Genomic DNA, 27,191 nt, shown 5'->3' with positions numbered 1-27,191 from the left:
GTGGATTACTGCTGAGGGTCACCCTCCTCCCCAATTAGGAATGCACCCAGTAGAGAGGAGACTCTCCCCATTCTAGTGGTATCTCCTACATGCAGATTGGTGCTCCAGAGCTGATTTATGCCCCCCACACCTACTACAGTGAAACCAGACAAAGTTGAAAAGCTGTGGCTGATTTCACGTTATATTCTGATGATGTCAGTTCACTGCGAACCCCAATCATCATTCACCATTACAAAAAAACAGGTTGCTGGGGAAGCTCTTCCACAGCAACTCGAGTTGAGAATCTCCATTGGAAAGTTGTCTGGTGATTGAGAGATTCTTAACTCCAGTTGCTAGGGCACATTCTGAGAAGCGCTTTGGATAACATCATCTCGTCCATTGAGGGGAGGGGTCTCCAACCTTTTCAGTAGTGAGAGCTACTTCTGATCAGTGAAAATCATTGTGAGCTGCTGTAGGCTAAAATGCTCATGCATTGTTACCAGACACCCACATGCCCAGCTTCATTGACTTTAAGCCTAAGGTCTAGCGAGCCATATGCAATGGTTTAAACAAAATACATTGAATAGTGGCACTATGACAGGGCTGCCATATATGTCAGTGAGAGCGTGGTCTTTGGGATGTATGAACATGTATGCGTGTAAATGGGATATATGTGTATGGGTGACTGAGATCCTGTGTTGTATGTACTTGTGGCACAGGACATACCTTTTGCCATATGTGGCACCGTTAAATATGAAACACAAACATACGACCACTTTTTAAAATGGGAGATATTTAAAGTGCAAAATGTGCTGAAAGCATTTTCATAATATGGAATACTTTTCTGCATGTTAAGTTTTTTCCACTTAAAATAATGGCTGTATTTTTCAGTTATAAAGATGGCACTGTGTCTACCAGCCACCGGGAGCAAGGTGCCTGCTATGTATAAAGGTGACACTTTAAAATGGGAAAAAATGAAACTGAAGAGTTACCTTTAGGTTTATATGGATTCCATAAAACTCATTTTTTGATTTACTCCCATTTCCAAGTGTTACATTTACAAAGACCAGGCATCTTGCTCTCAGTGGCCTGAAGACATTGTAACATATTTGCACCACAAAAATACAGCCACTTGTTTTAATGGGAGGAATTTAACGTAAACAAACATGCTTCATAAAAAATTAAGGGTCCGATCTCGCTAGATCAGTTATCCGTACGACTCGGAGCCGGGGGCTTTCCTAGCGAATCGCACTGAGAGTCCGACTGAACAAGTACGATGTATCTGTATGCTGACGGACCCGGTTATCTCGGACTCCCATGGAACTCTATGGAAGCCTGTATACCGATCATGTAAACTGGCTCCCATAGCAAAATGGGGGGTTGGAGAAAAGCGTAACCCTGTGGCGGGCACCCATGGTGACCGGCACACTGTGCATGCTTGGATCAGGGGGACCCATGGGCACCCCCGCGACAGATTCGGAGGGCCCCGGGTGAAGGGGGCCCTGCTACAGCCCCCTGAAGTCCGATTCTCACAGCTGTTTTGTCTTGCTGAGACTGAGTCGATACGACTGTCTGAATCATGCATCGTACTCACTCGTTTGGAAGCGGGGTCCATTGCGCGGCACGATTCGGCTCTGAACTACTCGGACTGACAGGTTCGGGCTCCGAAACAATTCGGTCCACGCTGATGAGATCCTCGCATCGTACTTGGTCGTTCAGAATAGGGCACGATTCAGTTGGAAACATAGGCTCCGAATCAGTTTAGGCAATTCCGATTCTGATTTAAAGCCCTTCCGACCGAGATCAGAATCGACCCCTAAGAGGAAATTGGCTTAATTGAAAGTGAGAAAAGACATTAAGGCTAAATGTTTCATAGAAATATTTTTCTTCACTTTAAATCTCCCATTTAAAAAAAATGACTTTATTTATTAGTTATAAATATTTTACTGTGTCTACTGCTCACTAGGAGCAAGAGGCCTGCTGCTTGTAAATGTGACTCTTTGAAATGGGAAAATATGTGAATGAATGTGAATGTGAAGGAGTTTAGAGAAGCACAACTACTCAAGAGTGGCCCACGCACTATACGGTCTGTGAAAACAAGCAGATACAGAAGCTGATTACTGAGAGAAAAGCCATAGACAATGGCGCAGTAAGGCACTATGGCTAATAAAATGCTACTTTTGCACACAGTATCCCCTGTGTTCATTTATTTGCTTTCTGATAAGGGCTGCTCATTATCCTACGCTGGAACACAAGGTCCAAGCTCTCAGAAAAGAGGGACGTGTGCTAAATTTACTGATCCCTGCCCTGAGAGATGGTGAGAACCCGGGACAGCCCTGGCAAATCCGGCGTGCGCAGTCACTCCAACACTCACACTCCCATGTTAGAGGCCAGAAGGGAACTATGAATGTCCCTATGAATATGGATGCATGGTTTGACTGCACCCCTCTGCCTGTGAACTTTAGGCTCCTCCCCCACGGTCAGACGGCTAGCCGCACATAAAGTAAGTGATGTGTGAACCTTTACGCGTGGGGTACCACAGGGATCGGCTTCGAGCCCTCTACTCTTTAACATATATCTGGCTCCCCTCTTCTCGCTTATTGCAAAATGGGAAATAAAAGCTATTTCCTACGCGAACGACACCCAACTGGTATTCCCCTTCAAGGACCACTCAGCAAACTCCTTTGCTAGATTTAGGGGATGCCTGAGGGAAATATCCAGCTGGATGCACAACAATAAATTGAAGCTTAACGCAGAAATAAACTGAGGTCCTGTTGTTTGGCAAGGCACCCCACCCAGTAGCCGAACTGTGGTGGGCGGAGGAAATGGGACTTCCTCCATGCCCCTGTACCTCAGCAAAAAACCTGGGAGTAAAATGGGAACCCGACCGGACATTCTCAACACAAATAAATCACATGGCAGCCTCTTGTTTTGGGATATTGAGAAGCATGAGAAAATTTCAACTCATACTGCCGAAGAGCTGCCGCAGGTCCGTTGTTCATGCTTTAGTGACATCAAGGCTGGACTATGCAAATAGTCTTTACCTGGGGCTGCCTGCACATCTGATCAAGAGATCGCAGATGGTGCAAAATGCGGCTGCGAGATTGATCAAAAGAGTACCTTTTAGACATCATATCTCTCCGCACATTAAACAGCTCCACTGGCTACCTGTAACCAAACGGATTGATTTCAAATCGCTGACTGTAGCTTTCAGGGCTCTGAGAGGCGTCTGTCCCAGCTGCATTAGGAAACGTAATCGGCCCTATCTTCAACAACACGCGCTAAGATCGAACTCTCAGAACCTGCTCTGTGTACCTCAAGTCGCAAAGGCACGTATTAGGGGCAGATCCTTCACAGTGGTTATGAGTAGATTATTGAACTCTCTTCCAGTGAAGCTTCCCCTAATTCAATTGGAATCTGAGTTCAGGAAAGCGCTGAAGACCTGGTTATTCAACCAGAGCTAGTCTCTCTAGTTTTTATGCCTGCCTTCTTGTCTGAGTTAGCGCCGGGACACCTTTGTTAGAGTTAGCTGTTGTGCTTTATAAATGTACTTTATTATTATTATTATTCTGTGTGGATTGCAGCTCCATGTTTCCATGCTGCTCGTGTTCCCTACTTAGTACATGCCCTGCAAGGATCACTTATACTTATTAACGGACACTTGTTTCCTGTGGGGGGATATTGACACATATTCAGGGCGCGCACACTGCATAGTGGGGGTAGTACAATGGCACGGTAATCTGGTCCCTGACAGCAAAGACAGTAAGATACGCTGAAGAAAACAAAATAGAGTTGACAATTTCATTTTCACTGGACGGAAATCAAATTATACTATGTTGATTGGGAATGTGTTCATTTTCTAGCCAAGGAGGAACGGGGGAATGAGATCCCCTGTTCCAGGAAACAATTAGAAAGTTAAATTAAAAATCTGTTTAACTCCCCTCTCCTCCGAACCCACCCCTAATTCACACTCTGTAATTGTCTATATTGTTTTGTTCATTACCAGGAGCATTATCTGGTCTGCCAATACTTGTGTATTTCATAATGAGAAAACTAACAGTGTTAGGCCAAAGGAAAACAGAGCGGGTAAAAAGAAAGGCGTCTGGTGATTGCTTTCATTCAGCCCCTGCATAGAAAACCCTCTTCAGACATGTACTGTTATAGGCGAGAAAACAAAGTAGCCAAACCTTCTGGGTGTGCAGTGCCTAGGGAGAGGGAAGTTATTCAAAGTAACAATAAACATAGCAAGGAAAAGCCAGAGAAAAAGCAGAAAACAAACCTAACAAGTAAATAATTTGGGGAAGAAAAAGCAGAAATGGAACAAAATACAGTGAATTGCATAGACAGAAGGCACATGAGAAAGAGAGGAGCGTGGGAAGAAAGAACAACATACAGTGGGGATCAATATCCAGAAAGAAAGCATAAAAAAAAAGAACAACAAAACATAGCGGGTGTGTGTGAAGAAAAAAAGAAAAAAGGAGCACCTATAGGAAGGTGGCGACCACATTTGTGTGCTGGAATACAAAAGGAGGCTTTCAAGCTTGTACGCATGGAGTGGAAATATTAAACATTGAGGGATATTTTACAATTATTGTGGTTGTAATAAAAGAGGAAAGGGAGAAGGGAAAACATTTTAACGTATTTTAACCCTTTCGCTGCGGCGGGAATTCCGCCGCAGCGCTGGGGGGTGCGGGGGGGGCAGCGCGGTGGCGCTGTGCTCATGACGGAGCCACTCCGTCATGAGCCACGGTTGAGCTGTGCTCATGACGGAGCGGTTCCGTCATGACTCCGCCCAGTTGCGTTGTCCCCCCGCACAGGCGGGGAAACAGCGCCGCGTGGGCGGAGCGGCCGCCAATGGTCGTGGCATGACGGAACCGCTCCGTCATGAGCATACGGCAACCGTGGCTCATGACGGAGCGGTTCCGTCATGAGCGGGGAAGGGGTTAAGTGAGAATTGAGTAGTCTGTGATACCATCTCCTAAGCTTCTGCCATGTCCATGGAAACCTCTAAATCCATATGTAAATGGGAAGAATTTATTTGGAGCCTGTGAGTTACGATGTTTTTGTAGATAAATTAGCTTTGGTCATGCTGAAGCATAGTTTGGGGTGCATGAAAGAAGGCGATTTTAAAGCGTTTATCAGTGTCTTAAACGGATGTTGTGCTTGAGGATATATAAGGATGGCTGGAAAGAAAAATGTTGGCTATGAAAGGCAACGAGGGCTCTGGAAACAAATGAGGGTACTTTAATGAATACTGTGCTAGAAAGAGACAGGTATTTTTCTAGAGCACAGATGCCTGGCGAGAGTCTGGACCAGTGTATGGTTATGCTGTGCACATTAAGAGTAACAACCTAATTCTAGAATTTTAAAGACAAAATAATAATGGAACAACAAACTAGTAGGATGCGTCGTCACAAAATGTAGGTGAAACTATGTATATGAAAGAGCCTACACTAGATAATGGAATAAGTGACCAATCATTTTGAGACCATGTTGAAGTATTTTTAGGAGTTGAATCAAATAGATTGTACAAAGAGAAGGAGGAAAGAATCTGGGTTGTGGGGGGGGGGGGGTGTAAATGTTATAACATTTATTTTTTTAACGGAAAGGGCATGGAGGATAAATCAAAGGTGGTGGAGATAAGTAACTTTTTCTAGTTGATACAGGTGTGGTATCAAAAGGCACCTCACACCATCTGGGAATTGTTCTACCCTTAAGATAAAATGTTATAAATTCAGGAAAATTTTTAGAGGGACGTAAAAGTGACTTGGAATGTGACAAGGAAAGAGTTAGAAGAGAACATGATATTGATGACTGGTGTAGCATGTAGATAATTTGCGAATGGTAAATTTGTGTTTCAAGCATGTAAATGTCACATCAAAACCTTACAACCCTTGAAATGTGTTGCTATTAGGATTAGAAAGGAACATGTGGGTCCTGCATACTTAGACAGATGTAGATATGTTTTGGGAATAAAGACTCTGGTACAGAAATGCCATTTTCAATCCAGAAAGGTATTGGGGTGGGTAGTTATCCATGGTAGAATGATTTAAAGTAATGTTGAATTTAAAGAGAAGGAAATGTTGAAATGAGTGCTAATGGTAAGGAAAACAAAACGATACTGGGGTGGAGAGAACAAAAATGTTTGGGTGTTGGATTAGACGCTAGCCATCCTAGGAAAGTATCTGAGTCATCACAAGCGAGTCAGGTCTCTAGGTATCTTATAAGAGCATGTGGTGGGATCGCAATTGTTCATATAATCTACTCAAGAGAGCAAGGTAGAAAATGAACTTAAGAGTTGTCTGTCCATGTTCATGTTTGAGAAGTTGTGCAAGATATCCATGTGTAATGATGGACTGTATTAGTAAGGCACCAGAAGTCAAATTTGTAGACAAGATAAGCAGGAGTGGCATGTGCAGGTTAGAGTGGTGGAGCAGTGGGGTGGGGTGGGGTGGGTTGGGGATTCCTCGAGAGACGACTACAAGGGGAAATTATTTGTTTACCTGCATCGGCCGCTGCTGAAAATAGGGAGCGGGATGGGGTACATTTTCGGAAAGAAGGTACCTGTGGGCTCCTAGTTATGGGTGGAAGCTTGATAAATGTTGTTAGAGATTGGCAAATTCAACAGAATTCAAATCATGATGTACTGGGAAGTAGCATGTAACCAGTCTAAGAAGAGGGGTTTGGTTGAGTTGCTAAGCTGCATATTCAACAAGTAGGTGTAGCCAGCTCTAGAAAGTGATTTGAAATTAAATGCATTTTGAGGGAGAGGTTATGGAAGTACAGTATGATTTCACATCTTCAAACAATTGAACATCCATTTAGTTTGAGTCACAGCAGAATAAAGGTAGCCAAAGAAGTAAACCTGCAGTAATGAGGCGGAGAAGTGAGGAGGTGGAGAAAGCATGTTTCAAACTCAACCATGTGAAAATTGGTATTCCCAGATGAAAAGTGCAGTGGAAGACAATGACAACATTGCACTTTTCGGTGTTGTGTTTAGTAATCAAGATCCCAATGCTGCAGCTGAGAGGAGTGATACTAAGAAGGGTTGTAAGATGGGAAAGGGGACCTAAGGAGTGTGTTTAGAGGAAAATTTGGAGATGAAGGGATTATGGTGTAAACCAACACAGGAGAAGTTAAGCTATTTAGCTGGCTATTATGTATGTGAGTTTTGTTTTAAGTAGTTGGCAGTGTACTCTCTTCATTAGAATATATAACTATGATCTGCACATTATGTTCAGTTATGCGAAATGGGGACATGTTGTGTTGTGTTAAGTATGCATTTTATTCTGAACCCAGAGTCCCACCATTCTAATAAAATTGAACACTACATTGACAAATTGAGGATTCGGACTAGGAGCAATACAATCCAGGTATTATGTGCCAGGAGTATACAGCTTCAGAAGATCAACTTGAGTCAACTGCACAACATTTAAAGAAGCACGAAATTGTAAGAACAAAACACAGAGAGAAGCATGCATAGAGAACATATAGAAAAAAGCACACAGGAACTAAATATAGAAATACATTTTCCTAGCTAGCACTAGAAAGCGAGGAGAGTGGATAGAGGCAATGCACAGAGAAAATCATGCATGCAGGAACCATAGAGAGAAGCATGCACAGTAGGAGCCAATTACACCTCCTCATTAAGAACAGGAAATAAATGGTGGTGGTGTGTGAAACTTGTTTGGTAAACAGATTACCAGACATTCTTTTAACTTTATAACCTTGAATAAACAACTGTTGGAATAATGTGCTGATTTACTGTTTCAACTACAATCCCACAAATGTCTCCAGCATCTTCTTGCTGCCAGAGAACACATACGGCATTGACCCGAGAAAACAATGTTTCTGCCAGTTACTCTGGAAAATAGCAGCAGGTGCATTATAAACAGCTCTCCGGGGGGTGCATCGGGCATGTCCATCGGTTTTGTGCGCCCCTTTGGCACACCAGGATTACTGAAGTGGATACAGACCCTTGTGAGGCCCATTCTGTAACACTAATAGGGCTGGTGCACATGCAGCGCCAGTGCTAACTTGAGGGGGCACTCCCTCATTGCATGGAGGCATGGCCCGGTGCAAATGACCGAATCACTTTGAATCACCACCTGGTCCTATTCCAGACGTGATACAGAGGCAAACAGGCCATAGGAGGTGATGACAGTGCGCCACAAAGAGGTGGCTCACTGTTAGTGCGCCCCCTAAAGGTAGTTCTCTGGACTGATAAAGGGGGATGTCGTATTCCCACCAGCCATCGCCAGCAGGTGGGTGTAGTCACTCACTGCCCCAACTTCAGGGAGGTGTCTGTCCCTTCTTTAAAGTGCAGGCAGCTGCCACCTGCACTTTGAGACACTGAGTGGCTTGTAAGCAGCCACTCCATCTTTCACTGACTGTGCTGCCCTCAGGGCAGACGTGAGTTTGCATCTGTTCTGAAGACAGCACATTCATGATCATAGGTTGCACTATCTCGATCTGAAACCAGGCGCACCTATTGAAAGGTACCCCATAGCGCAAACTGACACAGTGCGCCCAATGTATAATCCGGGCTGAGGAGGGGTTCCAAATATACAAAAATCGCTGACAGTGAGGATTTTCCTGATTTATTAAATAGATTTGTTTGGAATAAATCAAAATGCAACTCATTTACAGAGTGAGTGGTTAGCATGAAAATTTAGCATGGATCTGGCCCTTGTGGACCTATCATGGACATGACTAAATAGCATAGTTCTATACTGAATAGAGGTCGTCGCATCACTAAGGGGTCTTGCTCTTTTCATGCCAGGAACATACACTGTTCATACATGACTGAGTACCCGGACTTGCTGCATTTTTTTATTGATGCACAGTTTATCGTCACTTAACATTTTATCTGTTCTTAGTTAGGATATTGTCTGACCCAACGGTTTATGAGCAGAACGCATCACTTTTGTGATTCTCTGATGCAGGCTGATATGTCACCTACTTTTAAAAAAAGGGTGACCCAGTGCTCTGATAGGGTTGTTGTATTAATTGATTCTTGCACTGGTATTAATATGGGCACTGCCTAATTTGAGCTGGTGGAGTCCATTGGTGCTCATTTTTGAAGTCCTGTATTTATTTTTCCTCATCACACAATTTCCAAGTACAAAAAAGGGAAAAATACTTAAAGAGGAAAGAATGAGGAAGGATAAGATGGAAAAACCGTTACAGAAGGCAGGGACCCGCAAGAGTGAAATGAAGGGGCAGGGAGCACCTGGTAGTGGATTAGAGCGGTATGAGGAGGGTTCAAGACCACATCGCCTGAGTATCTGGTGCCCTGACATTTAATAGCCCCGGCCTTGGGCTTCTGAACATAGCTTTAGGGAGCTTTGGCCACTGGCACTCATTTTACAAATTAAGCAGTGAATATAAGTGACATGATAGACACATAGGGGAGCTCTTTGAAAAACTGAAGCTGGTGTAGGTGGGACTTTTGCGACTTATTTGAGGACACCCTATGTAGCAGGGGTTGGGATTCAAATTCTCCATGTCGAGTTTTTAATGTTGTACCAAACACTCATTTGCTGTTTTTTTTTCTATTGACCACTCACACAATTAAAACTTTTTCACGTTGCTTCAGGAATGTGCTAGGACACATATGGTAGAGCAGAACATTTTGGACGATATTAACCTTACACAGATACTAAAATGTACCTTGACAATAATGTAGAGAATGCTTAACAAAAATAAACAGTAGGAAAATGTGTATTTCTTAAATGTGTCATAATAAAATAATGCCTTCTAGAACTGCTGATTTATCCCAATATTTAACTATAATACGCGGCATTGTCAGAAAATATTCTGTTTCAATAAAGTGTATTTCTTTCCTCATACCGTATGATTTCATCATATTAGATCAAGTCAACTGCTAAGTATTATAATAAAAAGAATGTATAGTAGAATTTAAGCTTGTTGAAGAAAATGCTTCTCATGATCTAACCAGGACATAGAAAATGTTTCATTTATTAGACTTCATTGAACAATGGGACGTTGAACAGCTTACTAAGGGCTCTTGTGAGAACTTTCTTCAAATGTATCTACTGTGTATACCTTTAGCAGTCTTCAGATATCTTTAAGTTCACTTGCATGCTTTCCATGGGAACCGAGAGGAGGGGCGACAGACCATCGAAAGATCCTCCTTTATTTGCTGGAAGTGACTTAGGCACTTGTTTTTGCAACATATGTTTTGTGCCTTTCTATGTACAACATGTTCCTAGCTAGAGAGGTAATGTATTCTAGAGTTTGCGCTCTTGCAACTATTAGCTTGATGCTCCGAATCCTTGCCCTTTTCCAAAAGGAATTCTTTATGGGTTTCATGCTAGGTTAGGTTAGGTCCTTTAGATTAAGATATGGACTAACCAACCTCCAACCACATTTTACTCAATACTTCTGTAATTGGATATATCTGAGCAGGCACTGTGCATAAAACCGGAGGATGTAGATTAGGAGAGTGAGGGTGAAATTAATGTCACTGAATCTACAAATTATCACAATGGTAAGACCTTAACTACTCAGTGCGGGCTCTCCGAGCGACCTTCTATCCGAACGACCGCTCTGTTAGCTGACGCTACCTTCATTTCCCCTTAGGCAATTTTCCATTCCCTCTCTCCAAGTGCCCCACGATTAACACTATAATTGGGGCCAGGAATTCAAGTGCCACAGGCACAGCCCTACTTATCCTTACATAAGGTAAGCGCGACTGGGTCCGTAATTTTATAATTGCAATTGTGACATTATTTTTACCCTCACTCTCCTACTTCACATCCTCCGGTTTTATGCGCAGTGCCCGCTCCGACATGACCCTTGCAGTCTTCTACAACTCTGGATCTACCCTTCCCGAGGCTCATTAAGGTAAGCCTGAGCTCGTATCTCCTGATTATCCCCACCGCGCAATCAACGACGTTGCCCCGCGGCCTCACCACACTGGACTCCGTTTTATGTGTCTTCTATTGCCCGCGAATTCATCAGTGCGATCCCCCGACCGGTTAGTGGGTTCATAGCTCGCCCTCACCAGAGCCGAACGCAAGCTCATTCTAGCGCTGCAGCACCACCGTATTTCAGCACGACCGTATCGTATCCATACATAGGTTGTTTACCACCAACCACAATTATATCCAACCAGTGTGGTACCTCCACTATACATTCAGTTGCATACCTACCACCCCCCACTATTCCTGCACGTTCCATTCGCTTCACAGCACTAATTAGGCCCTGCAGCTTCACCACCTTCCCTAGCCATAATTCACAATGCCAGTTTAACCCCTTAGCATGCCCATTGGTCCAGACCTTATCCACATTAAATGCTCCTCTTATGTATATAATTATTCTGCCTTCACTACGTTTATTGGCAAGTTTCTTTTAACTACTTATGTTATTTTTCCTCCCTTTCCTTCAATTATGTATGTGGTTATTTAGTTGTCTAAATGTTAAAATTGTTCAGGCCAACAGTATTACTGTCCTGATGATGATCCCAGTGATTTTGTAAAAGGGATCGAAACGTCGTCGACATTTAAAAACACCGTGCCACAAACAATTCTGTGACTATGTGTAACGGTTGTTGCTACGTATCATGCTTGTCTTATCTTTTACATTGGAGTACAAGCATCCCTCTCTGTTTTGCCTGATTGTTCTGTTTTCTGAAAACTGTCAATGTGTCACTCTTTGTGTATCTATGTGAATTTTGGATACAGGATTGTATCCCGCTGTTTATTACGTTTGTCCTTTGACAATATTTAATAATTCTTATTAAATTGTACTATCCGGCTGGATAGCAAATATATAGAATTGATTTTGTTCTATATTCATTTCTTCTTCCTATAATTTCTCTCCATCAAGGACCATTCTAACATGGTGGCAAAGATCTGTCAACCGAGAGATGGAGTTGTCGCAGAGTTGGAGATATCTGTTTTAAGTAAAGGGTTAAACTGTTTCTAAAGTTCCACGCTGTCTCATATTGTGAAGGTTCCCCATTACAGCCTAAAAACACATGTATATATATATATACAAGACAGCACACATTTTCACTAACATGATTTTTTTGTTAGCTAGATCTTCTAAAAGAATATGCCAGACAAGCTCAAAGAAATGCTATTTTCAGTTGCAAATGCTGGATTTGTAATCCGCTTCATTACATTAGAAATAATACAAGCTTTAGGAAGAAGCACAGATAAGATCCTTGCAAATGCAGCCTTGCATATTCTCTTCAGCCTTTTGGCAGAGGGCGCACAAGGACCATGAACTGAATGTGCATGTTTGAGTGTATATTTATTAGGCATCGGATGTGAACATGCGTGCTCGTATACATGTGACTGGCAAAGAGGAAGCCAATTACACATTGTGACAGGAACAAACTACAGGAGGTTATCTGTAAACTCAGTTGAGACCAGGGTAATAAGTTTATATAACAAATAACAATGTCTTTACAGGTAATATTTAAAGGTAATTATTTAGGAACATGCATAACAGTTGCAAGAAAAAGGTGGAAACAGGGAGACATGGATGATTTACGCAAGAATTGCTGAGAGCAGTTAATTTTCAACAATAAATTAGTAAAGTAGCACTGTATTACATTAAAATGGCATGTAATTTATACAACTTGTGCACAATTGTGATCATGAAAAAGGTAAACGACGCAAAGTGACAAGTGAAACCAGCGAGAGACGGCGCAAGAGAACAGTGATATCAATATTCCATCTTTTTCTTGCAACTGTTATGCATGTTCTTGAATAAATTCCTTTAAATATTACCTGGTGAGACTTTGTTATTTGTTATATACAATTACATATTGTGGGCACATTTGAGGACAAGCTGGGTAACACAGATGTAATATTCACCCACTAGCCATAAATTGTAGGCATTCTGGGGAACATGCTGGCTAACCTTGACATCATAAAGAAGCATTGAGGGCATATTGTGAGCGTTCTTGGAAGCATGCTCATTGACCCTGACATGATGATCCATTAGCGGCATACTTTTTGTATGTATAGGAATGTGCTCCCTAACGCTGACAATGACATTCTCTGGGCATTTCAGGCAACATTCTATCTATGCATGTAAAACTTTGTTAAATACTTTTATTGTTTCAATTCTGGGCATCCTGTTGGCTCTGAATTTATCTTACATGTAGCCCTGGCCTCTGATCTTTAGTGGATGGGGTAATCATCAAATGTGTCCTGCCCTCTCGCCAGCTTGAAGCATTTGACCCCTATTTCTTTTGTATACTATAGGATAAAACAGTTGTATCATTTTCCATTGATTAAATATCAGATGCCTCCTACTAGTGGTGTCATATGCGGCTGCCTAGTCATGCCTTCCTCTAGATATGTTTATAGTGAACTGAGCATACTCTATAGATTTATTTTTTATGAATTGTGCATAGTTCCTGACATACTTCTTGGCCAAATTGAAAATAATATTGCGTGCAGCATCATTGATCTGATAGTACAGACCTGTTCACTAGCGGATATGGTCCGATTACCAACTGCAAATCAGTTTTGTTTTCTCAGAGATTATGTGAGATTTTCTTAGAGGAGTAGATGCTATGGCAGTCCACCAAATTTGTGGTGGTGTGCAAGAGGTGTGGCAGAGTCCATGTGGAGGTTTAAGGGCATGTGAGGAAATAGTAAGCAAAGTGGATTCCCAGCCTCACATCTACAGGGCTGGCAGCTCCAGCTGGAACTGAGTCAACATCAGACATAGTTCTCCAATGAGGAGCAAAGGGGCTATTTAATCATTTGCGCAGATGTGGTAATCAACGCCTAATTGCAGCCAAGTATTACCCAGAGGGTTAGGCATCTGAGAAGTTCTCTAGGAATCAATCTCCCCAAAATTAAATGATTAGAGGTGATAATTTCAGATCAGTCGATGGGGCCACGACTGCGTCTCCCAGCAGTTACTCTGTATTCCCACCAAGTGCTCTCCAGCTTATTACCAGGGAGCGCTGCCAAACCGGAGATGCTGCTGGGCACATGCACATGGCAAGTGCCTAATGCTTGGATCAGCCTCTTTACACGATCACGGCAGGCTTGGTTTTACACCGGCGATGGTACGTGACTTGGCAGAACCAAGATACAAAAAACAGAAATAGGTCCAAATGAAAGCCCGCAAAGGATCCACAAGGAAGGACTCATCTGACTCATCATAACCAAATTTGTCAAATTTGTGGAAAAAAATATTAAGCAATCTTTCCTTTTATATGTATTTTCACATTAATTCTGTGTTGCTGAATTAAGCTCAACTCTTCAGAGAAACAGTAGGGGCTGCAAATCTTTTATTTTAAAAAGCAATGGGGCATATTTACAAGCCCCTAACACCACCTGGGCGTCACTGTTTTTGACACTCCAGTGGCATTGCTCTTAACCCATTATTTACAAGGTGGCATTAAGTCACTTAACATGGCCTAATGTCACCTTGTAAATATGCCCCATATCGCAGCAGCAAAGGGGAGAGCTATTGGTGTTGCTGTGGGCGTTCCGCCTCAACACTCATTGCTTTTTTACACTGCCCATATTTAAAAGGTATGGGGCAACGGCAAAAATAAGACCAGGAAATACCTGGTCCCGAACAGGTGATATGAGGAAGAATGTTTTAATTTGCTGGTTGACTATGAAAAATGTATGTGCAGTTTTCTCATGAAGAAATTTAGTCCCATATATATAATTGTTTTTACCTTTTAAATGTAAATTTCAAACGATTTTTTTAATCTGATCAATTGTTACATGTACATGTATTTTATACTGATAAGTAATTGTTTTATATTGTGGGCTCTGTGTGAATCTATTTGCAAATAACATGTTTTAATTAATCGCGCATGACTACAATAAAAAAAATAATTTCATGAAGAAACTTAAAACTGTTTTTCTCTGAATTTTGAAAGTGGGAGAAGTTTTGGTAATCTTTTTTCTCTCAAAACACTTAAAAATGTATCATTAAATCACAGTTTTAAAATGAAAACCATGCGCACAAAATGTACCGTGCTGCGGGTGTTAATGGTAGCATTTGTTAGAATTACAAGAAGATTATAAGAGAAAAAGTTGCAACTTCACACGCCCTGAAGTTAAAACTTCTTTGCACGAAATGTCTGTCGGGCCCGTGAGGGCCTCTAGCCATTCAGTTTCTGCCCAACTGCACCTACAATCGCTTGGCTTGTGGTGAATTGTTCATTCTCTAAGAGGAACAGGTAGGTGCTGCTGTCACAGACCAATGAGTTGCTGAAGCAACAAACTGTACCCAATTAATACATTTTATGAGCAAGTGCAAATATTATACAATCGATATATCATAAGACGTAAACATTTCCGTTATTTTACATTCCCAAAATATATCAATTACCTATATCACTCTTCTTTTAATACAGAGGAGCGTCACCCCACTGTTGTGCAGCAATAAAAGAAAGGACAAAATAAAATTAAAATGACCTAATGTTATTATCATTTTATTGTGTCTTCCCGTTGCAGCAGCTTTGTGTGAGGGGGTGGACGGGGCAGCAGAGCAGGGAAGGATGGTAGAACCCTCCTAAATGCACAAAGACTTTTTGGCCAGCCCTCTCAGGCCACCCAAAACAGTCATGCGCACTTTCCCTGTTCTCCATGCAGGCTCCATTACAGCCTGCGTGGAGAACATGCCCACCCTTCCAGTCCCTGGCTAGGTGCTGTGTCACGGCACTCACACCAATCACAACGCTGCATTGCAGCGTTGTGATTGGTCAGGGGAGCCTGGCCTTCCTCTTCCAGGAGTTGTACACAGGAGAGCAGGAGCAGAGAAGCAGGACCCGGTGGCAAGTTAAGGGTTTTTGTTTTTTTGTTTTATTTTTCTACTTTATGACTTTCACCTCCCCAACACCCCTATCCTCCCCGGCGTCAGCCCTGCCTCACCACCCGCCACTGTTTAAGACCATTAGGTAAAGACACAGCAACAGTCCACTAGCACTCCCAGAATCCAGCTAGCCCTTCAAGCACTTGTTGGCTGCCTCATGCCCTTTGACTCCACCGCATTTGGGCTGCTATGCAAATAAAATATAAACAGATACAGACATGAGATTCATAACAACTGCATGTGAAAACAAGTAGCTCACACCCGTTAGCACAGCGCTGTCCTCTGCAGGTTTTCAATTAATGAAAAGACCCGGGTTCAGAGAACTAAAAGGTGATCACTTTTAGCTACAAAATGCCACGGCAATGCAGAAACCTAGAAAGAAACCAAACATTTCTTTGTTTGGTATGAATCTTGAAGGCAGTGTGAATATGTATTTTGGTCAGGCGCGCAACACCCATTGGGCTCACCGGGCTTCAGCCCCCCCCGTCATGTGTGTCAGCCCGGCTGAGACAGCCTCGCGGGCTGGCGTCCGTCTAATTGCAGCCGCACCCGAGTACTTCACAGGTCTTTAAAAGACCATTTACTCGTCAATGAGGCTTTTGTTGTGTTTTCATCCCTTCTTACAGCCACTCTGCCTAAGGCTGGAAGACTTAGCCCCCCCCCCCCCCCCTGAAATCTTTTTCAGCCCCCCCCGAAATTTGGCTCTAGTTGCCCGCCTGATTTTGGTCCCTAGTGAAGTAAAGGCCTGAGTTTAAGTGGTGAAGTGCAATAAAGTACAAAAAGACAAGAGCCCTAAGCTCATGGGGATAACTGTCATTAGCGATCAGGGAGTGGAAAACCACAAAGGTGGTGAAAACCAACTAGTTAAATAATTTTGTTTCAATTGCCGGAAATTGGTATAAAATCAAAATAAAATAAATAAACATAGCCAAGAGCAACACTGCATATATTTGTAGCTGAAAGGAAAAAAAGATGCATAAATTATAGGAAAGATGATATGGACAAAAAGTAAATTGATGGGGATCACTTTGGGGGGGGGGCTCTAGAATGCGATATATTCAGGCATGTTGAGTAACTTGGAGGCATATTTACAAGGGGATTGCGCCACCGGAACGTCACTTTTTCCGATGTTCTGGTGGTGCAATGCCCTGCTTCATATTTACAAAGAGGAGTTAAGCTACTTTGCATGGCTTTATGCTGCTTTGTAAATATGGCACCCTTTCACGCAGGTATCTGCGTGAAAGGGGCGTGCAATGGGTGTTGCTAGGGGCATTCCACCACAACACCCATTGCTTTTTGACGCTACTCCAGATTTACAAGGATGTGTAAATTTGAGGCAGCACCAAAAACTAACGACATTCGAAAGCAGATGTTAGATTGACGCAACGAGGAGAAATACTTTAATTTCTCCTCGTTTTTGCTCTTTCAAAGCGTGCTCCATCTTGTGGCACACATAGAAAGAGCAAATCGCCTTTAGAGATTGCTTAGGTGTAGGAAGGTGTCCCTTCCTGCCCATAAACAATCATTTCCTGCAACACTGACACCCTTGTACCACAGTGCAAGGGTGCCTGCATTGCAGGGATAATTCCCTGCAATGCAGACAGCCTTGCACCATGGTGCAAGAAAGTCTGTGTTGACATTAGTTAACTATATTTAGCACCAGCACAAGGGAAAACACACACAGGGGTGTGCCGTATTCTTGTGAATATGGCACATCCCTGTGATTTTGAAATGACGAAGCGCGGCGCTGCAAAACCTGCCGCAGTGCTGCTCTGCGCCATTTCCGTGTGAATACACCCTTTCATGTTTAGACAAGTGGGTGCCATTTTGACAGTTCTCTGCAGCAACACCAAAAGAATCATTTCTGCAGCAAAGCCAGACTTAGAGACATATTTTGTCAGGCTACTTACATTTCCGCTGGAACGTCATGCAAATGATGAAAATTCCCAACTTCACCTGATCATCAGATGCACCCAACGAAGTCAAAGTGCAAATAATAACTTGGGGAAGGAGGGAAGAGAACGAGGGAAAAAACAAAAGGCTCCTCGTGACATTCCACTTCTTAGATGTAATCACTGTAAAATACAACAGGAAACTCTGGTAAGTATGAGCTTAGTGACCTAACGAATATGCTTATTCTTTATTCTGATGAGACAAATACCTGATTGTCTTCCCTTCTTCTGTTTTCTTAAAAAACTGAGGTAAGATTTAGAACTTAGATGGCTTACACGCAACAGAAGAGCCTGAATAAAACACAAATGCAAGTAGCAAATGTAACTAACAATACTATATTGTTTATATGACTGGAATCAAATGATTACAGAAATGGAACCTACCAAAAGTCTTATGAGAACTGCTCCAAAGTCTTGTTTTACCAAATAACAAAAATTCCTTTGTCAGTAGATAACTTGTTCTTTTCAAAAATTTTCAACATTTCCTTACTTTCAGGAACCATGAATAAAGTAAATAAAAAGCTGACCTTCATCGACGTGCAGCCCAAATCAGATAAGTAACATCAAAATGTTACTATGGAAACACAGTATTTCTACAAAATATTTTTGGGTGGTTCTCAGCTTTTTCTTTCTTTTTTTTCATTTCTTTATTTTAGGGGATGGTGGGCAGAAACCTGAAGCCCACCACAAGGAACAGGAGCCGGTATGGTGCAGGAAACGAGGGATTAAATATGGAGAACGCAGCTAAGACGCCAAAATGAGGGCACAAAGAGGCAAAGTTATAAGGTTCCAGGTCTGAGGAAAGACAGGGAGACGCCGCAAAGGAGGAGGACCAGACAGGAGAGATCGAGGTGACCCGGAAGTCAGGTGAGTGTTTCCGGAACAAGTAGTAGTAGAAGCTAGAACGCAAAGCGTTCTAGTCTAGGAGCGGCTTGCTTAAAAGCACTGCAGCCGACTCTTGCGCATGCGCAGGGCACGAGTCGGCCATCGCTGTAGTTCGATAACTGCTTGTGCTCTGCAATCCTGACATATTTACAACGAAGTGGCAGAGCGTGGCGTTAACCTCCATGGTTTAACGCCAGGCTCCACCACTTCTGAAACACAGGGCTACATCATATTTACAAATATATTGGGCACCCCTGCGTTTCCCATTGCACTGGGGCTAAATTTAGCAGCCGAGAGCCAACGCAGGCAACCTTGCACCATATTGCAAGGGTGTCTGCGTTGAGGGGAAGATCCTTTATGTGCAGGAAAGTGTTCCTTCCTGCACATAAACAATCTTTAAACAGCGATTTGTCACTTCTATGTGTGTTGCTTAATGCAGCACACATAGCAGTCACAAAATGTAATTTTTTTTTTAAAGATTGTTTATGTGCAGGAAGGGTCACCTTCCTGCATATAAACAATCAATGGCCTTTTGCGGTTTCTATGTGTGCTGCTCAACGCAGCACACATGGAAACAGCAAAAACAAGGAGAAATAAAGCATTTCTCCTCATTTCGCCTGTTTAAACCAAGTTTTCCCTGGTCTTAATTTTCGCGCTGCCTCTTATATATGTTGCCCTTGTCAACAAGGGCAGTACCAAAATCAATGGGTGTTGAGGTGGGACGCCCACTGCAATACCCATTGCCCACCCCTTTTCACGCTAAGTATAGTGTGAAAGGGGCCCTTATTTACAAGGCAGCAATAAGCCAAGTTAAGTGGCTTAACGCTGCCTTGTAAATAAGGCAAACCACATATCATCACAGGAACATCGCTACAAGGGACGTTTTTGTGGCAATAGGGGCTTATAAATATGACCCTTAGGGGGATATTCACAAGGACCTATCTCCGATTTATCTCTACCTTAACGCATCAAAAGTGGAGATAGATTTCACACCCCATTCACAAGCTGGTGCAAACTGCAGACAACGCCAGTATTCCTGCGATAACTGCCCCAAAAGGTATCTCCACGGTGGACACCACCAACTATCCCTAATGAGATGCAGAGTAGGCGTTCCCGTGCAAAAACACACACAAAAAACACAACACCACTTTCACAGCGAACTGCCAGATCTGCGAAGTGAACCAAAAACAGGCGATAAACCACGGTAGCACCAGGGATTTAACACCTACCTTTTGCTGGTGTTAAGCAGGACGACTACCCACAGCATGAAAGGGAGCCCAGCCAAGACCACACCTGAAGACCCACAGATGCCGTGGAGACAATGATCATGCAGTTCCGATACCCATGAGGGTCACAACACCCACTGCCACCCCCCCAGCCCCCCCACAACCCCAGACATACACATACCGTGCACGACACAAGAGCCACAAACGCAAAAACAACAGTTGATGGACAGAATGCAGAACAATGTCATACATTCACCCCAGTACAGAGATCTGGGCCTAAATCCATCGTTTTTTTGCTCACCATGCCATTCCAGTTTGAACCCAGCCATATGAAAATCAGTCTTAACCCTGTGCCTCATGGGAACAATCCAGCCCGAACTGCCAAGCCAGGTCCTCCCTGGACTGGAAACAAGCATCCTAGGACCGGTTTCGGGGTTTCACCCCTCTTCAGCCAGGATAGCTTGACTCCAGTGTCATGGAGAGCACGGGACTCACGTCTGAGCATACCCGTCCCACTCGGGGTGACAAATGCAAAAACAACAGTTGATGGACAGAATGCAGAACAATGGCATACATTCACCCCAGTACAGAGATCTGGGCCTAAATCCATCGTTTTTTTGCTCACCATGCCATTCCAGTTTGAACCCAGACATATGCAAATCAGTCTTGACCCTGTGCCTGATGGGAACAGTCCAGCCCGAACTGCCAAGCCAGGTCCTCCATGGACTGGAAACAAGCATCCTAGGACCAGTTTCAGGGTTTCACCCCTCTTCAGCCAGGATAGCTTGACTCCAGTGGCATGGAGAGCACGGGACTCACGTCTGAGCATACCCGTCCCACTCGGGGTGACAAATGCAAAAACAACAGTTGATGGACAGAATGCAGAACAATGTCATACATTCACCCCAGTACAGAGATCTGGGCCTAAATCCATCGTTTTTTTGCTTACCATGCCATTCCAGTTTGAACCCAGCCATATGCAAATCAGTCTTGACCCTGTGCCTCATGGGAACAGTCCAGCCCGAACTGCCAAGCCAGGTCCTCCCTGGACTGGAAACAAGCATCCTAGGACCAGTTTCGGGGTTTCACCCCTCTTCAGCCAGGATAGCTTGACTCCAGTGGCATGGAGAGCATGAGACTCACGTCTGAGCACACCCGTCCCACTCAAGGTGACAAATGCAAAAACAACAGTTGATGGACAGAATGCAGAACAATGTCATACATTCACCCCCGTACAGAGATCTGGGCCTAAATCCATCGTTTTTTTGCTCACCATGCCATTCCAGTTTGAACCCAGCCATATGCAAATCAGTCTTGACCCTGTGCCTCATGGGAACAGTCCAGCCCGAGCTGCCAAGCCAGGTCCTCCCTGGACTGGAAACAAGCATCCTAGGACCGGTTTCGGGGTTTCACCCCTCTTCAGCTAGGATAGCTTGACTCCAGTGGCATGGAGAGCACAGGACTCACGTCTGAGCATACCCGTCCCACTCGGGGTGACAAATGCAAAAATAACAGTTGATGGACAGAATGCAGAACAATGTCATACATTCACCCCAGTACAGAGATCTGGGCCTAAATCCATCGTTGTTTTGCTCACCATGCCATTCCAGTTTGAACCCAGCCATATGCAAATCAGTCTTGACTCTGTGCCTCATGGGAACAGTCCAGCCCGAACTGCCAAGCCAGGTCCTCCCTGGACTGGAAACAAGCATCCTAGGACCGGCTTTGGGGTTTCACCCCTCTTCGGCCAGGATAGCTTGACTCCAGTGGCATGGAGAGCACGGGACTCACGTCTGAGCATACCCGTCCCACTCGGGGTGACAAATGCAAAGTTGGCAGGGTATGTCCAGACGTGGATCCCTTGCTCACTTTGAAACTGGATTCAAGATAGCCTGGCTGATGATGGTTATGAACCCGAAAACGGTCCCAGGATGCTTGTTTACGGTCCAGGGAAGACATGGCTTGGCAGTTCGGGCTGGACTGTTCCCATGAGGCACAGGGTCAGACTAAATTGCATATGTCCATGTCTGAACCGGGGTGGTGGAGTGAGCGAAAGAATGATGATGGATTAAACCCAGATCAGTTGACTGGGGGTGAGTGTTTGATTTGCTCATACGCTCCGTCCATCATCCCCTTTGGTATCGCTTTGTTCGCCCTAAGTTGGCAGGGTATGTCCAGACGTGGATCCCTTGCGCACTTTGCCACTGGATTCAAGATACCCTGGCTGATGAGGGTTATGAACCCGAAACCGGTCCCAGGATGCTTGTTTCCGGTCCAGGGAAGACATGGTTTGGCAGTTCAGGCTGGACTGTTCCCATGAGGCACAGGGTCAGATTGATTTGCATATGGCCATGTCTGAACTGGGGTGGTGGAGTGGGCTAAAGAATGATGATGGATTAAACCCAGATCAGTTGACTGGGGGTGAGTGTTTGATTTGCTCATACGCTCCGTCCATCATCCCCTTTGGTATCGCTTTGTTCGCCCTAAGTGGGCAGGGTATGTCCAGACGTGGATCCCTTGCTCACTTTGCCACTGGATTCAAGATAGCCTGGCTGATGAGGGTTATGAACCCGAAACCGGTCCCAGGATGTTTGTTTCTTGTACAGGGAAGATATGGCTTGGCAGTTCGGGCTGGACTGTTCCCATGAGGCACAGGGTCAGACTGAATTGCATATGGTCATGTCTGAACTGGGGTGGTGGAGTGAGCTAAGGAATGATGATGGATTAAACCCAGATCAGTTGACTGGGGGGGAGTGTTTGATTTGCTAATACGCTCGGTCCATCATCCCCTTTGGTATCGCTTTGTTCGCCCTAAGTTGGCAGGGTATGTCCAGACGTGGATCCCTTGCTCACTTTGCCACTGGATTCAAGATAGCCTGGCTGATGAGGGTTATGAACCCGAAACCGGTCCCAGGATGCTTGTTTCCGGTCCAGGGAAGACATGGCTTGGCAGTTCGGGCTGGACTGTTCCCATGAGGCACAGGGTCAGACTGATTTGCATATGGCCATGTCTGAACTGGGGTGGTGGAGTGAGCTAAAGAATGATGATGGATTAAACCCAGATCAGTTGACTGGGGGTGAGTGTTTGATTTGCTCATACGCTCCGTCCACCATCCCCTTTGGTATCGCTTTGTTCGCCCTAAGTTGGCAGGGTATGTCCAGACTTGGATCCCTTGCTCACTTTGCCACTGGATTCAAGATAGCCTGGCTGTTGAGGGTTATGAACCCAAAACCGGTCTCAGGATGCTTGTTTACGGTCCAGGGAAGACATGGCTTGGCAGTTCGGGCTGGACTGTTCCCATGAGGCACAGGGTCAGACTGATTTGCATATGGCCATGTCGGAACTAGGGTGGTAGAGTGAGCTAAAGAATGATGATGGATTAAACCCAGATCAGTTGACTGGGGGTGAGTGTTTGATTTGCTCATACACTCCGTCCATCATTCCCTTTGGTATCACAAGAGCCACAAACAGCACATGATGAGGCACATTCCCCCCAAAAATGCACCTGTGTGGCCAGAAGAATGAGAAACAGTCACACAGCACTGAAGTAACAACCAAAAACTTTATTGAAATACAACACAAAACACCAATGCGGAAGACTCCAGTCAGGTCCGTCAGGGACAATCTCGATGTCACAGCCTGGAAAATAAAGCACAAAATCAGGACGTGTGTCATGCGCACATAAAAGGAGCTTGACACAGAGAAACAGAGAAGGAAAGAAAGCCAGAGAGAGAAAGGGAGGGAAGGAAAGGAAGGGAGAGAGAGAGAGAGAGGGAAGGGAGAGAGAGAGAGAGAGAGAGGGAAGGGAGAGAGAGAGAGACAGAGAGAGAGAGAGAGGGACGGGAGAGAGACACCGCCGCCCCTGCGCACCCAGGCCCCACTGCTCACCTGCTGCCACCGGTGTGTCCACCAGTGGATACGCCACGTGCCCGTGCAAGCTCCAGGCCCCGGTCCTGCCACCATGGCATGGTCCACATCATGCGGACCTGTCCTATGATCCTGCAGGTCCCACACATGACACTGTGTCCGAAGTCATCAAAGGCGGAGACCACATCAGTGCACACGTCATCATCGCAGGCTGCACAACTGCTCAGCTATTTCGGTGCCACCAACCCTATGCAACGCCATTCAGCGCCACGTGGTTGGAGGCCCATGATGGCCGCAAGGCTTCGGGTGCCACTAACCCTGTGCGACCCCAGTCAGCGCCACGTGGTGGTAGGCCCGTGACGGCCATAAGGCTTCGTGTGCCACTAACCCTGTGCGCAACAACTCATGGGCCCATTATGATTCAGAACCGTGGAGGGTCCATCATCCAGTCACCACCGGCAGAGGGGAATATGACGTTGTCGGCCCTTTATATTTGCGGGGTCACATGACCTGTGACCCCTGTGCTGGATGGGTGTGGTGAATGTGCAAACCTGCCCTCAAGGAGTGGCCGTGACATGCTGAAAACTAGACTAGTGATCTGCACACCACCAGTGAGTACGCCTGCGACAGGTAGATATGTGGGCCCCCCCTCGGAGCGTAAACGGAGTGGTCTGGCCTGGCATACGACGGACCAGTGCAGGGCTTGCAACAATGACTCGGGGTCTCTGGGCGTGGTTCCGTCCATGTCCGGACGCGGAAGTGACTAATGTGTGTGTCCCTGTTGTAGTGTCTACGGCACCTGGAACACGATAGACAATGTAGCACACTGTGACTGGCATCCCACTAGATGAGCATCATTGACGTAAGGAAAATCACTGTCCCTATATTCATCCACACATTCATATATGAATGATGAAAGACATGACACAGCAGTGCGTTACTGCATATTGCACATCCAGTGGATTTTTGCATGGAGCGGCACAGGGCCATGCCAAGCACACTACACAATATGGGCCCGTGGAGGGCCAGCCAGAGTCCATCTGGGGATGACAAGTATTACGGAAGAGGAAGGGTACAGTCCGCAGTCTGGTCGCTGTGTCATTGGTCATCAAACAGGCTATGGCAGTCCATGTCGCGGTCCAAGGTGAGTGCAGCGGAGTGTATCAGGGGTCAGTGGAAGGTCATGGGGCCATGTGCGGCATCAAGCAGAAACAGGCCAGGTGGCGGAAATGAATGCTAGTGCCTACTTCTGAACACAAACCCATCCATGTCCTCGTCCTCGGATGTGTGCTCTGCCCCACCTGTGGGTGTTGCAGTACCGGCCGTGGCACTGTGTGCCACTGACACATCAGGGGCCGGAGGAGGACTGTTGGCTGCACTGTGTGGCAGTGACACATCAGGTGCCGGAGTGGATATGCCTGCCGCACTGTGAAGCACAGACACACCAGGGGGCGGAGATGTGAATGGTATGGGGGCAGCACCATTCATCAGCGCCACACCTTGTAGCAGCAATGCCATGATGAGGATCTGCAGGGCATGGTAGATCCCAGCTACATTTCGCTGATGTGCAGCTGTGGCTGCCAACCTTTCCGCCTCCATCCGCACCATGTCCTCTATGAGCCTTCTCATGTGTGCCAGCTCACAGCTGGGATCGCTGGAGCCACTCTGAGCGGACAGGTGTTATTCTCTTCGCGTCATGACTCCAGCAATGTCAGTCAGGGTTCGTTGGAGACCATGGAGGAGGCCATGGGTGTCTGTTAGGGACTGGAGCTGGTCCCTGATGGGACCTAGACACCCATGGATGGCGTCCAGTTTGGTAGCCATGATGTGGAACCCCACCCACACCTGCTCAGCCGCCTCCCTCTGGCCCACCAGCACACGGTGTTATAAGGCCATGTGTTGTTCCTGGGGGTCTTCAGAGACTGCCGGGGCTGTGGGTGCCTCCTGCTGGGTGGTTTGGGTAGTGGGTGGGGTCTCCTCGATGCAGCTGGGCTGCCTTGATTCTGGAGGTGAGTTGCGGATGATGTCAATGATGTCTTGGAGGGCTTAAGGGTCGATGCTGGGGTGTCCTCCCCATCAGTGAAGAGTGGCTGGGACTGCTCTGCAGGAGGTGTTGACAGTGCCCCTGCAATGTGAAGGGGAGATGGTGTATTACAATGTGTCCACATGTATGTAGCCGCATGGTACATGTTGACATTCAGACAGCATGGCATTGTACATTGTGACAGTCTGTAGATCAGGACCATGACCCGAGTCTTTGTGGATGGGCACTGTGCTCTACTTGATTGTGCATTGTGCCATTGTGGCCATCTCCACCTGTCCCCCAGTACCTGGTGGTAACTCACCCTGTTGCGGTTGTGTTGTGTCCTGTCGAGCAGTGTCCGGTGCCCCGACTCCGGCCACAGTCTCCACACTGATGACTGTCGACACCAGCTCCTCCATGTCATCCAGCACGTGCTGGTCCCCACCTCCAGTCTGTATTGCTGCCTTCTGGTTGGCTTAATGTCAATCCATCGCCTCTTGGCCTCGTACATTGACCTCCTTGTGCTCTCCGACGGCATTCACCTTGTCCACGATGTCCCGCCATATTCCATTTTTGGTGCCGAATGACAAGTTAGACGTGACGAACAGTTGTTGATGGTGTTCCATGACCTCCGTGACTAGGATTGTGTTTTCCTGCGGACTGTACTTCGTCTTACTCTTCTTCTTGTCCTTGCCCTTCTCTGTCCCCGAGATCCTAGGCTGGTTGTCCGGGGTGCTTGTGGGGTTGCGCTCGTCCTCTGCACCTGCTCCGGCTGCCTCCATTGTGCTTGGGTGTCGGTCAGTTTGTGTTTGGGTGTTTTTTTCTACTTTTATAGTGATTTTTCCCACCTGCCATGTGTGTATTGCAGGCCTGGCGCTGCTTATCGCTGATTTCCTCATTGCGCTTTGGCCATTCGCATGTTTTTTCATGTTGTGGTTTGTGTTTTTATCTCCGTCGAGGTGCTTGTATCGCGGACATTGGCTGTGTTTTCGGCAGACTATCGCATGGTACCGCCGTTTGTGAATTCCACGTTGACACGGGGTTATTTTCCCGCGATAGGCTGCGATGTGTAAAGTTGCGTTAGCATTTTTTGCTGATGTTTAGCACACGTTCTTATGAATATCCCCCTTAGTTTTTAAAGTACTCTTTTCTAGGACCCACAAATTCTTTGAAGGTAAATGATGATCAAACAGGTCTGTATTCATTTTCTTACTTTTTATACATTTGTTTAACATTCTTTTTTTCAAAATAAGCTTGATTGGCTTTTCTATATGACAAGATACATGCCTCCGTAAGATTAAAGGCAGTGTTCTCTCTAACACTCAATACTACTACTACTAATAATGATAATAATCTATATTCGGCGTTAATCACAGCTATGAAAGATAAATAACACTCAATAGGCAGAAGCCAATGAACAACAAAAG

Source organism: Triturus cristatus, chromosome 11, assembly GCF_964204655.1.
Source record: "Triturus cristatus chromosome 11, aTriCri1.1, whole genome shotgun sequence".
NCBI classification, from domain to species: Eukaryota; Metazoa; Chordata; class Amphibia; order Caudata; family Salamandridae; genus Triturus; species Triturus cristatus.
This window is presented reverse-complemented; position numbering follows the sequence as displayed.